Genomic DNA, 12,336 nt, shown 5'->3' on the forward strand with positions numbered 1-12,336 from the left:
TGGGTCCCTAGCGAGGTAAATGGAGTTGACCCTAACCCTGGTAGATGGGTCCCTAGCGAGGTAAATGGAGTTGACCCTAACGCTGGTAGACTGGTCCCTAGCTAGGTAAATGGAGTTGACCCAAACCCTGGTAGATGGGTCCCTAGCTAGGTAAATGGAGTTGACCCTAACCCTGGTAGATGGGTCCCTAGCTAGGTAAATGGAGTTGACCCTAACGCTGGTAGATGGGTCCCTAGCTAGGTAAATGGAGTTGGCCCAAACCCTGGTAGATGGGTCCCTAGCTAGGTAAATGGAGTTGGCCCAAACCCTGGTAGATGGGTCCCTAGCTAGGTAAATGGAGTTGACCCTAACCCTGGTAGATGGGTCCCTAGCTAGGTAAATGGAGTTGACCCTAACGCTGGTAGATGGGTCCCTAGCTAGGTAAATGGAGTTGGCCCAAACCCTGGTAGATGGGTCCCTAGCTAGGTAAATGGAGTTGGCCCAAACCCTGGTAGATGGGTCCCTAGCTAGGTAAATGGAGTTGGCCCAAACCCTGGTAGATGGGTCCCTAGCTAGGTAAATGGAGTTGGCCCAAACCCTGGTAGATGGGTCCCTAGCTAGGTAAATGGAGTTGGCCCAAACCCTGGTAGATGGGTCCCTAGCTAGGTAAATGGAGTTGGCCCAAACCCTGGTAGATGGGTCCCTAGCTAGGTAAATGGAGTTGACCCTAACGCTGGTAGATGGGTCCCTAGCTAGGTAAATGGAGTTGACCCTAACGCTGGTAGATGGGTCCCTAGCTAGGTAAATGGAGTTGACCCTAACCCTGGTAGATGGGTCCCTAGCTAGGTAAATGGAGTTGACCCTAACGCTGGTAGATGGGTCCCTAGCTAGGTAAATGGAGTTGACCCTAACGCTGGTAGATGGGTCCCTAGCTAGGTAAATGGAGTTGACCCTAACGCTGGTAGATGGGTCCCTAGCTAGGTAAATGGAGTTGACCCTAACCCTGGTAGATGGGTCCCTAGCTAGGTAAATGGAGTTGACCAGCAGGATAAATGAACTGTCTTTGTTTTGACTGGGGAGTTTATTAGTGAGCAGGATAAATGAACTGACTGGTCTTTGTTTTGACTGGGGAGTGTATTAGTTAGCAGGATAAATGAACTGACTGGTCTTTGACTGGGGAGTTTATTAGTGAGCAGGATAAATGAACTGACTGGTCTTTGACTGGGGAGTTTATTAGTGAGCAGGATAAACCAGGTCAAACCTGAACGACGCTGGAGTCAATTGTGCGCCGCCCCACGATACTCCCAATCACGGCCGGATGTGATACAGCCTGGATTCGAACCAGGGTCTGTAGTGACACCTCTTGTTCTGAGATGCAGAGACCGTAGACCTCGGTGCCTCTCGGGAGCAGATCAGTGAACTGACCCATCTTTATTTTTTTTTCCTTTTTTAGAGCTCTCAATACAAGCTGTTGCCAACAAAGAAACAAACTCAAGAGTCAAAACAGGTGAGACCTGGACCTGTTTGTGGTTTATTTATAGAGACCTGGACCTGTTTGTGGTTTATTTATAGAGCCCTGGACCTGTGTGTGGTTTATTTATAGAGACCTGGACCTGTGTGTGGTTTATTTATAGAGACCTGGACCTGTGTGTGGTTTATTTATAGAGCCCTGGACCTGTGTGTGGTTTATTTATAGAGACCTGGACCTGTGTGTGGTTTATTTATAGAGACCTGGACCTGTGTGGTTTATTTATAGAGACCTGGACCTGTGTGGTTTATTTATAGAGACCTGTACCTGTGTGGTTTATTTATAGAGCCCTGGACCTGTGTGTGGTTTATTTATAGAGCCCTGGACCTGTGTGGTTTATTTATAGAGCCCTGGACCTGTGTGTGTGCCTGCCTGGCCTTTTCCTGTGTTTGTGTGTGTGTGTGTAGGTGTGTGTGTGTGTGTGTAGGGGGGAGGACATACTGGAGGTAAAGTCTGGTACACGCAGCACATGCAGTTCTGTTGTAATGTAGCGACCGAGCGGCCAGGCCCCCCTGCTGAGTCAGCGCTGCTGTTCTAAAGGCTCAATGAAACCCCCTGTCACACTTCTGTGGTGGACGGCTGTTTGTGTAGCTCATTGTAGTCATACAGTTCATGCGGAGACAAAAGACCTGTGACCCCCCCCCCCCTCCAGCCACCCCTGTTCCCATCTCCAGCTACTACCCACCCCTCTTCCAATCCCCCAGGTCCTACCCCATCCCCCAGCTTCTATCCTATCCCCCAGGTCTACCCCCCGTCCTCTGACCCCCATGCCCCAGGTCCTACCCCGTCCCCCCAGCTTCTATCCTGACCCCCATGCCCCAGGTCCTACCCCGTCCCCAGCTTCTATCCTGTATATCATACCCCTATAGGCCTGTAGCTTGTATAACATACCCCTATAGGCCTGTAGCTTGTATAACATACCCCTATAGGCCTGTAGCCTGTATATCATACCCCTATAGGCCTGTAGCCTGTATATCATACCCCTATAGGCCTGTAGCTAGTTCACCCCCTGCGCTAATTATCAGGGCTACTTTTCCTGGACAGAGGAACCAGCAGCCAGCCTCTGTGACATCATCCTCATGCTAATGAAGGCTGATGTCATCATGGCTGAATGCTACATTAGCCACGCGCCGCCAGACACTGACTTACTGTTCATGGTGTGAGTGTGGATGCATTCCAACACGTTGTGGAGGTTAGCGGGCGTGTTAGCCTTTCTATGTAGCCTGGCTCTGCTCTCATTCCCAGGCAGCCATTTTTAAATGGTCGATTCACTTTCAATACACACTTAAGTGTTTATTCGAGGGGGGCTGCCTGCCCTGTTCTGACTTGGGGGGTTCCTGTATACTGGCTACGGCATCTGAAAATGGACAAACTGTACTATTGACTTTAAAAAAAAATGTTTTACGACTCTCCAAGTGGGAAACTGACGATCAGCAACTTCTCCCACGTGGTGACCTCTGACCTCACCCTACTAAGGAAATTACATCTATAACAGCATCTATTTGGTTGGTTGGCCATTGAGCCGTTCAACCCCAATGAGTTCATATCTCATGAATGCATTCACCTGGTATTTATGCATTCACCTGGTATTTATGACTTCACCTGGTATTTATGACTTCACCTGGTATTTATCTCTTCACCTGGTATTTATGACTTCACCTGGTATTTATGACTTCACCTGGTATTTATGACTTCACCTGGTATTTGTGCATTCACCTGGTATTTGTGCATTCACCTGGTATTTATGACTTCACCTGGTATTTGTGCATTCACCTGGTATTTATTTGTGCATTCACCTGGTATTTATGACTTCACCTGGTATTTGTGCATTCACCTGGTATTTGTGCATTCACCTGGTATTTGTGCATTCACCTGGTATTTATGACTTCACCTGGTATTTATGACTTCACCTGGTATTTGTGCATTCACCTGGTATTTGTGCATTCACCTGGTATTTATGACTTCACCTGGTATTTATGACTTCACCTGGTATTTATGCATTCACCTGGTATTTATGCATTCACCTGGTATTTATGACTTCACCTGGTATTTATGACTTCACCTGGTATTTATGCATTCACCTGGTATTTATGACTTCACATCTGGTAAATTCCCACCTCCCACATGGTCACAAACGTCACATCAGAGTGGAAACGTGTCGGCCCAACATAACAATTCTGTCACAACATACAACACCAGGAACATTGTGAATGTGCCTTTTAATTTCCCGGCTGTACCCCGAAACCAAAACATGACCTCAAAACCGCTTTGAGTACTGAACTATGGCTTTGTTGAATCCCGTGGGTCTCTGGAGCAGCCGTTATGACCCTGTGGTCCCTGGAGCAGCCGGTAGGACATTACCGTTATGACCCCGTGATCCCTAGAGCAGCCGGTAGGACATTACCGTTATGACCCCGTGATCCCTAGAGCAGCCGGTAGGACATTACCGTTATGACCCCGTGGTTCCTCGAGCAGCCGGTATGACGCCGTGGTGGAGGGGGAAGTAGTGTCGTGGTGGAGGGGGAAGTAGTGTCGTGGTGGAGGGGGTATTGAGCCGTGGTGGAGGGGGTATTGAGCCGTGGTGGAGGGGGGAGTGTCGTGGTGGGGGGTAGCCGTGGTGAGTAGTGTGGTGGTGGTGGAGGGGGCAGTAGTGTCGTGGTGGAGGGGGTATTGAGCCGTGGTGGAGGGGGGAGCCGTGGTGGAGGGGCAGTAGTGCCGTGGTGGAGGGGGTATTGAGCCGTGGTGGAGGGGGTATTGAGCCGTGGTGGAGGGGGCAGTAGTGCCGTGGTGGAGGGGGTATTGAGCCGTGGTGGAGGGGGGGCAGTAGTGTCGTGGTGGAGGGGGTGGTGGAGGGTATTGAGCCGTGGTGGAGGGGGCAGTGTCGTGGTAGTGTCGTGGTGGAGGGGGCAGTAGTGTGAGCCGTGGTGGAGGGGGCAGTAGTGTCGTGGTGGAGGGGGTATTGAGCCGTGGTGGAGGGGGTATTGAGCCGTGGTGGAGGGGGCAGTAGTGTGAGCCGTGGTGGTGGAGGGGGCAGTAGTGTCGTGGTGGAGGGGTATTAGCCGTGGTGGAGCCGTGGTGGAGTGTCGTGGTGGAGGGGTTATTGAGCCGTGGTGGAGGGGGTATTGAGCCGTGGTGGTGGGGGGCAGTAGTGTCGTGAAGCTGCTTGGTGTCAGACTGGCCTTTTTGTTCCCTTGGTGACCCTGAAGTCAACAAACTTAGAGTTCCCCCCCCCGCTCGACCTGCTTCTCCAGAAAGACCTCACCCTCCAACTCTCCCTCTTTATAGGCAGAGATGGCGTTCTGGAAATTTGCCAACTATTAAAAAAAAATAAAAGTGTCTTGTCGCATAAAAGTTGTGCATAATATCCAGACTGATTAAACAAGGCTCCAAACCCAGAACCTGGACAAAAGTAGCAATACACTACAAAGGGAGTAGGGTGCACTACGTAGGGGTTAGGGTACACTACGTAGGGGTTAGGGTACACTACGTAGGGGTTAGGGTACACTACGTAGGGGTTAGGGTACACTACGTAGGGGTTAGGGTACACTACAAAGGGAGTAGGGTGCACGACGTAGGGGGTAGGGTACACTACGTAGGGGGCAGGGTGGGGCGCACTACGTAGGGGGTAGGGGGCGGGGCGCACTACGTAGGGGGTAGGGGCGCACTACGTAGGGGGCGGGGCGCACTACGTAGGGGGTAGGGGCGCACTACGTAGGGGGGGGGCGCACTACGTAGGGGGTAGGGGCGCACTACGTAGGGGGCGGGGCGCACTACAGGGGGGGGGGGTAGGGGGGGCGCACGTAGGGGCGGGGGCGCACTACGTAGGGGGCGGGGCGCACTACGTAGGGGGTAGGGGCGCACTACGTAGGGGGCGGGGCGCACTACGTAGGGGGTAGGGGCGCACTACGTAGGGGGTAGGGGCGCACTACGTAGGGGGTAGGGGCGCACTACGTAGGGGGTAGGGGCGCACTACGTAGGGGTAGGGGCGCACTACGTAGGGGGTAGGGGCGCACTACGTAGGGGGTAGGGCTCACCCTATTACGGAATAGAAACATGTTCTGGTCAGTACCCCCAGAGACAGGACCCAATAGTCGGAGCTCCCCCAGGAACACAAGGCCCTTGTGTGGTGTATATAGACCTAACGCCCCCCCCCCCCCACCACTCTGCCTCTACAGGGAACCCGCCCATAGAAGACAGGACAGTGGATGGAAGAGCGCGAGAGAGAGTGAAGAGGACGGAGGTTAAGATACAGGGGCTGGTCAACAGGTAAGAACCTTCTTTTTATTTTTTTTTAAATATTTGACATCAACATAATTTGGGGGGGCAGGGTAGCCTAGTGGTTAGAGCGTTGGACTAGTAACCGAAAGGTTGCAAGTTCAAATCCCTGAGTTGACAAGGTACAAATCTGTCGTTCTGCCCCCTGAACAGGCAGTTGACCCTCCTAGGCCGTCATTGAAAATAAGAATGTGTTCTTAACCTTTTCACCGGCCAACATCCAGTGAAAATGCAGAGCGCCAAATTAAAGCCTCACTTGTTGTCAATCCAGCCAATATGTCAGATTTCAAAAATGCTTTACGGCGAAAGCAAACGATCGCTATTATCTGAGGACAGCACCCTCAGTAAACAAAGAAATTGTTCTTAACTGACTTGCCTAGTTAAGAGGTAGAATAATAATAATAACAATAATAATAATAATAATAACAATAATAACATATAATAGTAATTACAATAATAACAATATATAATAATAATAATAACAATAATAATAATAATAACAATAATAGTAATAATAGTAATAGCAATATATAATAATAATAATAATGATGATGATGATGATAACAACAATAATCATAATAATAATAACAATAATAATCATAACAATAATAATCATAACAATAACAATAAATAATAATAATAATAACAATAATGATGATGATAACAACAATAATCATAATAATAATAATAATAAATCAACATAATACCCCGTTTTTAGAATTCTGTTGTGGTTTGAACCCTCCCCTTTTGGCCCCTGAAGAGCCAATAAATCAAATCAAATCAAATTTATTTATATAGCCCTTCGTACATCAGCTGATATCTCAAAGTGCTGTACACAAACCCAGCCTAAAACCCCAAACAGCAAACAATGCAGGTGTAAAAGCACGGTGGCTAGGAAAAACTCCCTAGAAAGGCCAAAACCTAGGAAGAAACCTAGAGAGGAACCGGGCTATGTGGGGTGGCCAGTCCTCTTCTGGCTGTGCCGGGTAGAGATTATAACAGAACATGACCAAGATGTTCAAATGTTCATAAATGACCAGCATGGTCGAATAATAATAAGGCAGAACAGTTGAAACTGGAGCAGCAGCACAGTCAGGTGGACTGGGCAAGGAGCCATCATGTCAGGTAGTCCTGGGGCACGGTCCTAGGGCTCAGGTCCTCCGAGAGAGAGAAAGAAAGAGAGAATTAGAGAGAGCATATGTGGGGTGGCCAGTCCTCTTCTGGCTGTGCCGGGTGGAGATTATAACAGAACGTGGCCAAGATGTTCAAATGTTCATAAATGACCAGACCAGAATAGATTCTCTGCCTCGGGTTAGACGTACTGCTGTTGTTCTCTAAACGTGGTCTTATACAACAACAACAACACAATGCTGCTATTATCTGGAGGTTTCCGTGTTAACGCAAGTAGCCTTGGCCCCACGGCTCAGGCCTTCAGCTCCCGGTAGCCTTGGCCCCACGGCTCAGCCCGGTAGCCTTGGCCCCACGGCTCAGCCCGGTAGCCTTGGCCCCACGGCTCAGCCCGGTAGCCTTGGCCCCACGGCTCAGCCCGGTAGCCTTGGCCCCACGGCTCAGCCCCCGGCTCAGCCGGTAGCCTTGGCCCCACGGCTCAGCCCGGTAGCCCGGCTCAGCCTTGGCCCCACGGCTCAGCCCGGTAGCCTTGGCCCCACGGCTCAGCCCGGTAGCCTTGGCCCCCCGGCTCAGCCCGGTAGCCTTGGCCCCCGGCTCAGCCCGGTAGCCTTGGCCCCCCGGCTCAGCCCGGTAGCCTTGGCCCCACGGCTCAGCCCGGTAGCCTAGGCCCCCGGCTCAGCTCTTGTGTTTTACCCTACATCGTTTCCCAGGTAGGCGGGGGCCCCCTGAGACAACATGGTGGGCTGCAGTCACAACACTAAGGGAGAATCTCAATTTAATTTCTTTGATTTTTTTTGGTTTGTCCTTCTCGTTCAATTGGTTTTGAGAAGGTGATGAGGAAAGAGAACGTGAGAAATCAAGGATCTTTTTTTTTTTTTTTTTTATTATTAGAATTATTAAGTTTTTAGGCCTACTTCCTTTTTAATTGAGGAAATGGAACAGAATTGACCCGTTGAACTCTGGTGGGAGAACCAATGGAGCCGGGACAGTGTGCCCAGACCAATGGGTTGTTTTTAGTCCACATACCAGCATAACCCAGCACCTAGTCCACATACCAGCACCACCTAGTCCACATACCAGCACCTAACCCAGCACCTAGTCCACATCCACATACCAGCACCTAACCCAGCACCTAGTCCACATACCAGCACCTAACCCAGCACCTAGTCCACATACCAGCACCTAACCCAGCACCTAGTCCACATACCAGCACCTAGTCCACATACCAGCACCTAACCCAGCACCTAGTCCACATAACCCAGCACCTACTCAGCAAACTGGATCCACATATCCAGCACCTAACCCAGCACCTAGTCCACATACCAGCACCTAGTCCACATACCAGCACCTAACCCAGCACCTAGTCCACATACCAGCACACCTAACCCAGCACCTAGTCCACATACCAGCACCAGCACCTAGTCCACATACCAGCACCTAGTCCACATACCAGCACCATACCAGCACCTAGTCCACATACCAGCACCTAGTAATACCAGCACCTAGTCCACATACCAGCATAAACCAGCACCTAGTCCACATACCAGCACCTAACCCTAGTCCACATACCAGCACCTAACCCAGCACCTAGTCCACATACCAGCACCTAACCCAGCACCTAGTCCACATACCAGCACCTAACCCAGTCCACATACCAGCACCTAGTACCACATACCAGCACCTAGTCCACATACCAGCACCTAACCCAGCACCTAGTCCACATACCAGTCCACATACCAGCACCTAACCCAGGACCACCTAACCCAGCACCTAGCACCTAGTCCACATACCACCAGCACCTAACACCACCAGCACCTAGTCCACATACCAGTCCACATACCTTTACCTAACCCAGTACCCCCAGCACCTAGTCCACACCTACCAGCACCTAGTCCACAAGCACCTAGTCCACATTCCAACACCTAGTCCACATACCAACACCTAACCCAACACCTAGTCCACATACCAGTCCACATACCTTTACCTAACCCAGCACCTAGTCCACATACCAACACCTCCACATTCCAGCACCTAGTCCACATTCCAGCACCTAGTCCACATTCCAGCACCTAGTCCACATTCCAGCACCTAGTCCACATTCCAGCACCTAGTCCACATTCCAGCACCTAACCCAACACCTAGTCCACAGACCAACACATAACCCCAACACCTAGTCCACATACCAACACCTAGTCCACACGCCAGCACCTAGTCCACACACCAGCACCTAGTCCACATTCCAACACCTAGTCCACACACCAGCACCTAGTCCACATTCCAGCACCTAGTCCACATTCCAACACCTAGTCCACATACCAGCACCTAGTCCACATTCCAGCACCTAGTCCACATTCCAACACCTATCTCTCTTCCACCTAGCTTCTCTCTCTCTGTCTCTCTGAGGTTTTGTTACCACGGAATCAGATCATTTTCTAAGCCTGTTGTATAAAGCGACTAGAGTTCCCTGTTCTCACAGTCATCAGAGTTGAGGAGGGGACTAGCACACCTGTGCTGATATATCTCCTCTCTGGGCTCTTGGCCGTGTTTACAAACAGACACACACATGCTGTTCTCCTAGAGGTGGTGTGGAATTACCAGACTGACCTTACACTGCCTGGTGTCCATGCTATTCTCCTGGGAGGGAGGATCGCTGTCACTAAGTGTGAGTCAGTGGTTGGATCAGGAGAAGTGTGGAGGGAGGGAGGGAGGGATGCCGGGAGGGAGGGAGGATCGGAGGATCGCTGTCACTAAGTGTCTGTGTTAGTCAGTGGTTGGATCAGGAGAAGTGTGGAGGCAGGCAGGGAGGGAGGGAGAAGAGGATCACTGTCACTAAGTGTCTGTGTTAGTCAGTGGTTGGATCAGGAGAAGTGTGGAGGGAGGGAGAAGAGGATCGCTGTCACTAAGTGCGAGTCAGTGGTTGGATCAGGAGAAGTGTGGAGGCAGCCTGCCAGCTGAAAGGTTTCAGAAGATACTGGAGGAAGAGGAAGAGAGGATGAGGAAGTAGGACAAGTTCTGTTGTCTGACACTCACATCAATGTACACAGGAGTATCCAACCTAACTCCTTCTTCTCCTTCCTCTTCTTCTCCTTCCTCTTCTTCTCCTTCCTCTTCTTCTCCTTCCTCTTCTTCTCCCTCCTCTTCTTCTCCCTCCTCTTCTTCTCCCTCCTCTTCTTCTCCCTCCTCTTCTTCTCCTCCTCTTCTCCTTCCTCTTCTCCTTCCTCTTCTCCTTCCTCTTCTCCTTCCTCTTCTTCTCCTTCCTCCTCCCTCTTCCCTCCTCCCTTTTCCTTCCTCCTCCCTTTTCCCTCCCCTTTTCCTTCCTCCCTCCTCCTCCCTTTTCCTTCCTCCCTCCTCCTCCCTTTTCCTTCCTCCCTCCTCCTCCTTTTCCTTCCTCCCTCCTCCTCCCTTTTCCTTCCTCTTCTTCTCCTTCCTCTTCCTCCTCCCTTTTCCTTCCCCTTCCTCCTCCCTTTTCCTTCCCCTTCCTCCTCCCTTTTCCTTCCTCTTCCTCCTCCCTTTTCCTTCCTTTTCTTCTTCTTCCTCTTCCTCCTCCCTTTTCCTTCCTCTTCCTCCTCCCTTTTCCTTCCTCTTCCTCCTCCCTTTTCCTTCCTCCTCCATTTTCCTTCCTTCTTCTCCTTCCTCTTCCTCCTTCCTTTTCCTCCTCCCTTTTCCTTCCTCCTTCCTCTTCCTCCTCCCTTTTCCTTCCTCTTCTTCTCCTTCCTCTTCCTCCTCCCCTTTTCCTTCCTCTTCTTCTCCTTCCTCTTCCTCCTCCCTTTTCCTTCTTCTCCTTCCTCTTCCTCCTCCCTTTTCCTTCCTCTTCTTCTCCTCCCTTTTCCTTCCTCTTCTTCTCCTTCCTTTTCCTTCCTCTTCTTCTCCTTCCTCTTCTTCCTTCCTTCTCCTTCCTCTTCTCCTTCCTCCTCCCTTTTCCTTCCTCTTCCTCCTCCCTTTTCCTTCTTCTTCTCCTTCCTCTTCTTCCTTCCTTTTCCTTCCTCTTCTTTTCCTTTCTCTTCCTCCTCCCTTTTCCTTTCTCTTCCTCCTCCCTTTTCCTTTCTCTTCCTCCTCCCTTTTCCTTTCTCTTCTTCTCCTTCCTCTTCCTCCTCCTTTTTCCTTCCTCTTCTTCTCCTTCCTCTTCCTCCTCCCTTTTCCTTCCTCTTCTTCTCCTTCCTCTTCCTCCTTCCTCTTCCTCCTCTCCTCCTCTACAGTGTCAGAACATATCAAATCCAGGCAGACTCCTGCTCCTTGGCCTGCCAATCTGAACGACAACCTCCCCACTACACACACACACACACACTGCTCCGAGCATCTTCAGCGATGCCGACAGGGTCCCAGCCATCTGCCAGCCCCTCTCCCAGCCTGCCCCTGTGTGCCCAGCCCTGAGCCCTGACCCCTAACCACAAACTGACCCCGTGGCTCTCGGAACACCCCTCCCCCCAGTGCAGCTGTCCTCCACACAGCCAGGTGGTGCCCTGACCCACCGCCGGACAGGCAGCGCTGCTAACAGGTAATACAATGTAGATTAGATTACTATAAACATTCCCTCACCGAGACTACATCTGGAATGGCTCTCTACTCTGTTTAGTCCACTACTGTTAGTAACATTACCTCACCTAGACTACATCTGGAATGGCTCTCTACTCTGTTTAGTCCACTACTGTTAGTAACATTACCTCACCTAGACTACATCTGGAATGGCTCTCTACTCTGTTTAGTCCACTACTGTTAGTAACATTACCTCACCTAGACTACATCTGGAATGGCTCTGTTTAGTCCACTACTGTTAGTAACATTACCTCACCTAGACTACATCTGGAATGGCTCTCTACTCTGTTTAGTCCACTACTGTTAGTAACATTACCTCACCTAGACTACATCTGGAATGGCTCTGTTTAGTCCACTACTGTTAGTAACATTACCTCACCTAGACTACATCTGGAATGGCTCTGTTTAGTCCACTACTGTTAGTAACATTACCTCACCTAGACTACATCTGGAATGGCTCTGTTTAGTCCACTACTGTTAGTAACATTACCTCACCTAGACTACATCTGGAATGGCTCTCTACTCTGTTTAGTCCACTACTGTTATCAACATTACCTCACCTAGACTACATCTGGAATGGCTCTCTACTCTGTTTAGTCCACTACTGTTAGTAACATTACCTCACCTAGACTACATCTGGAATGGCTCTGTTTAGTCCACTACTGTTAGTAACATTACCTCACCTAGACTACATCTGGAATGGCTCTGTTTAGTCCACTACTGTTAGTAACATTACCTCACCTAGACTACATCTGGAATGGCTCTGTTTAGTCCACTACTGTTAGTAACATTACCTCACCTAGACTACATCTGGAATGGCTCTCTACTCTGTTTAGTCCACTACTGTTAGTAACATTACCTCACCTAGACTACATCTGGAATGGCTCTGTTTA

At 50.2% G+C, this 12,336-nt stretch overlaps 1 protein-coding gene and 1 long non-coding RNA gene across 5 annotated transcripts in view; one reads left to right on the top strand and one right to left on the bottom strand.

Moving 5' to 3' along the window:
• Positions 1-12,336, top strand: part of LOC118383951 (trinucleotide repeat-containing gene 6A protein-like) — a 42,043-nt gene that overhangs the window by 4,118 nt on the left and 25,589 nt on the right. The window contains exons 1-4 of one of the 3 annotated variants that reach the window (XM_052514259.1): positions 1,020-1,325; positions 1,433-1,486; positions 5,683-5,773; positions 11,107-11,405. The gene's annotated coding sequence lies outside the window, so the exon portion shown is untranslated. Of the gene's footprint in view, positions 1-1,019; positions 1,326-1,432; positions 1,487-5,682; positions 5,774-11,106; positions 11,406-12,336 lie in introns of those variants that run through there. The other 2 variants (XM_052514256.1, XM_052514257.1) reach the window with 2 other exon arrangements.
• LOC127927647 (uncharacterized) lies at positions 8,470-9,573 on the bottom strand. 2 transcript variants are annotated; one of them, XR_008128281.1, is made up of 3 exons: positions 9,176-9,573; positions 8,942-9,036; positions 8,470-8,516 (listed from the first exon to the last, which is right to left on the bottom strand). It is a non-coding gene; the product is annotated as an uncharacterized LOC127927647 (long non-coding RNA). The 2 variants fall into 2 exon arrangements; XR_008128280.1 differs by having other exon boundaries at positions 8,501-8,547.

Source organism: Oncorhynchus keta, unplaced genomic scaffold (genome assembly GCF_023373465.1).
Source record: "Oncorhynchus keta strain PuntledgeMale-10-30-2019 unplaced genomic scaffold, Oket_V2 Un_scaffold_16189_pilon_pilon, whole genome shotgun sequence".
Taxonomy (NCBI): Eukaryota; Metazoa; Chordata; class Actinopteri; order Salmoniformes; family Salmonidae; genus Oncorhynchus; species Oncorhynchus keta.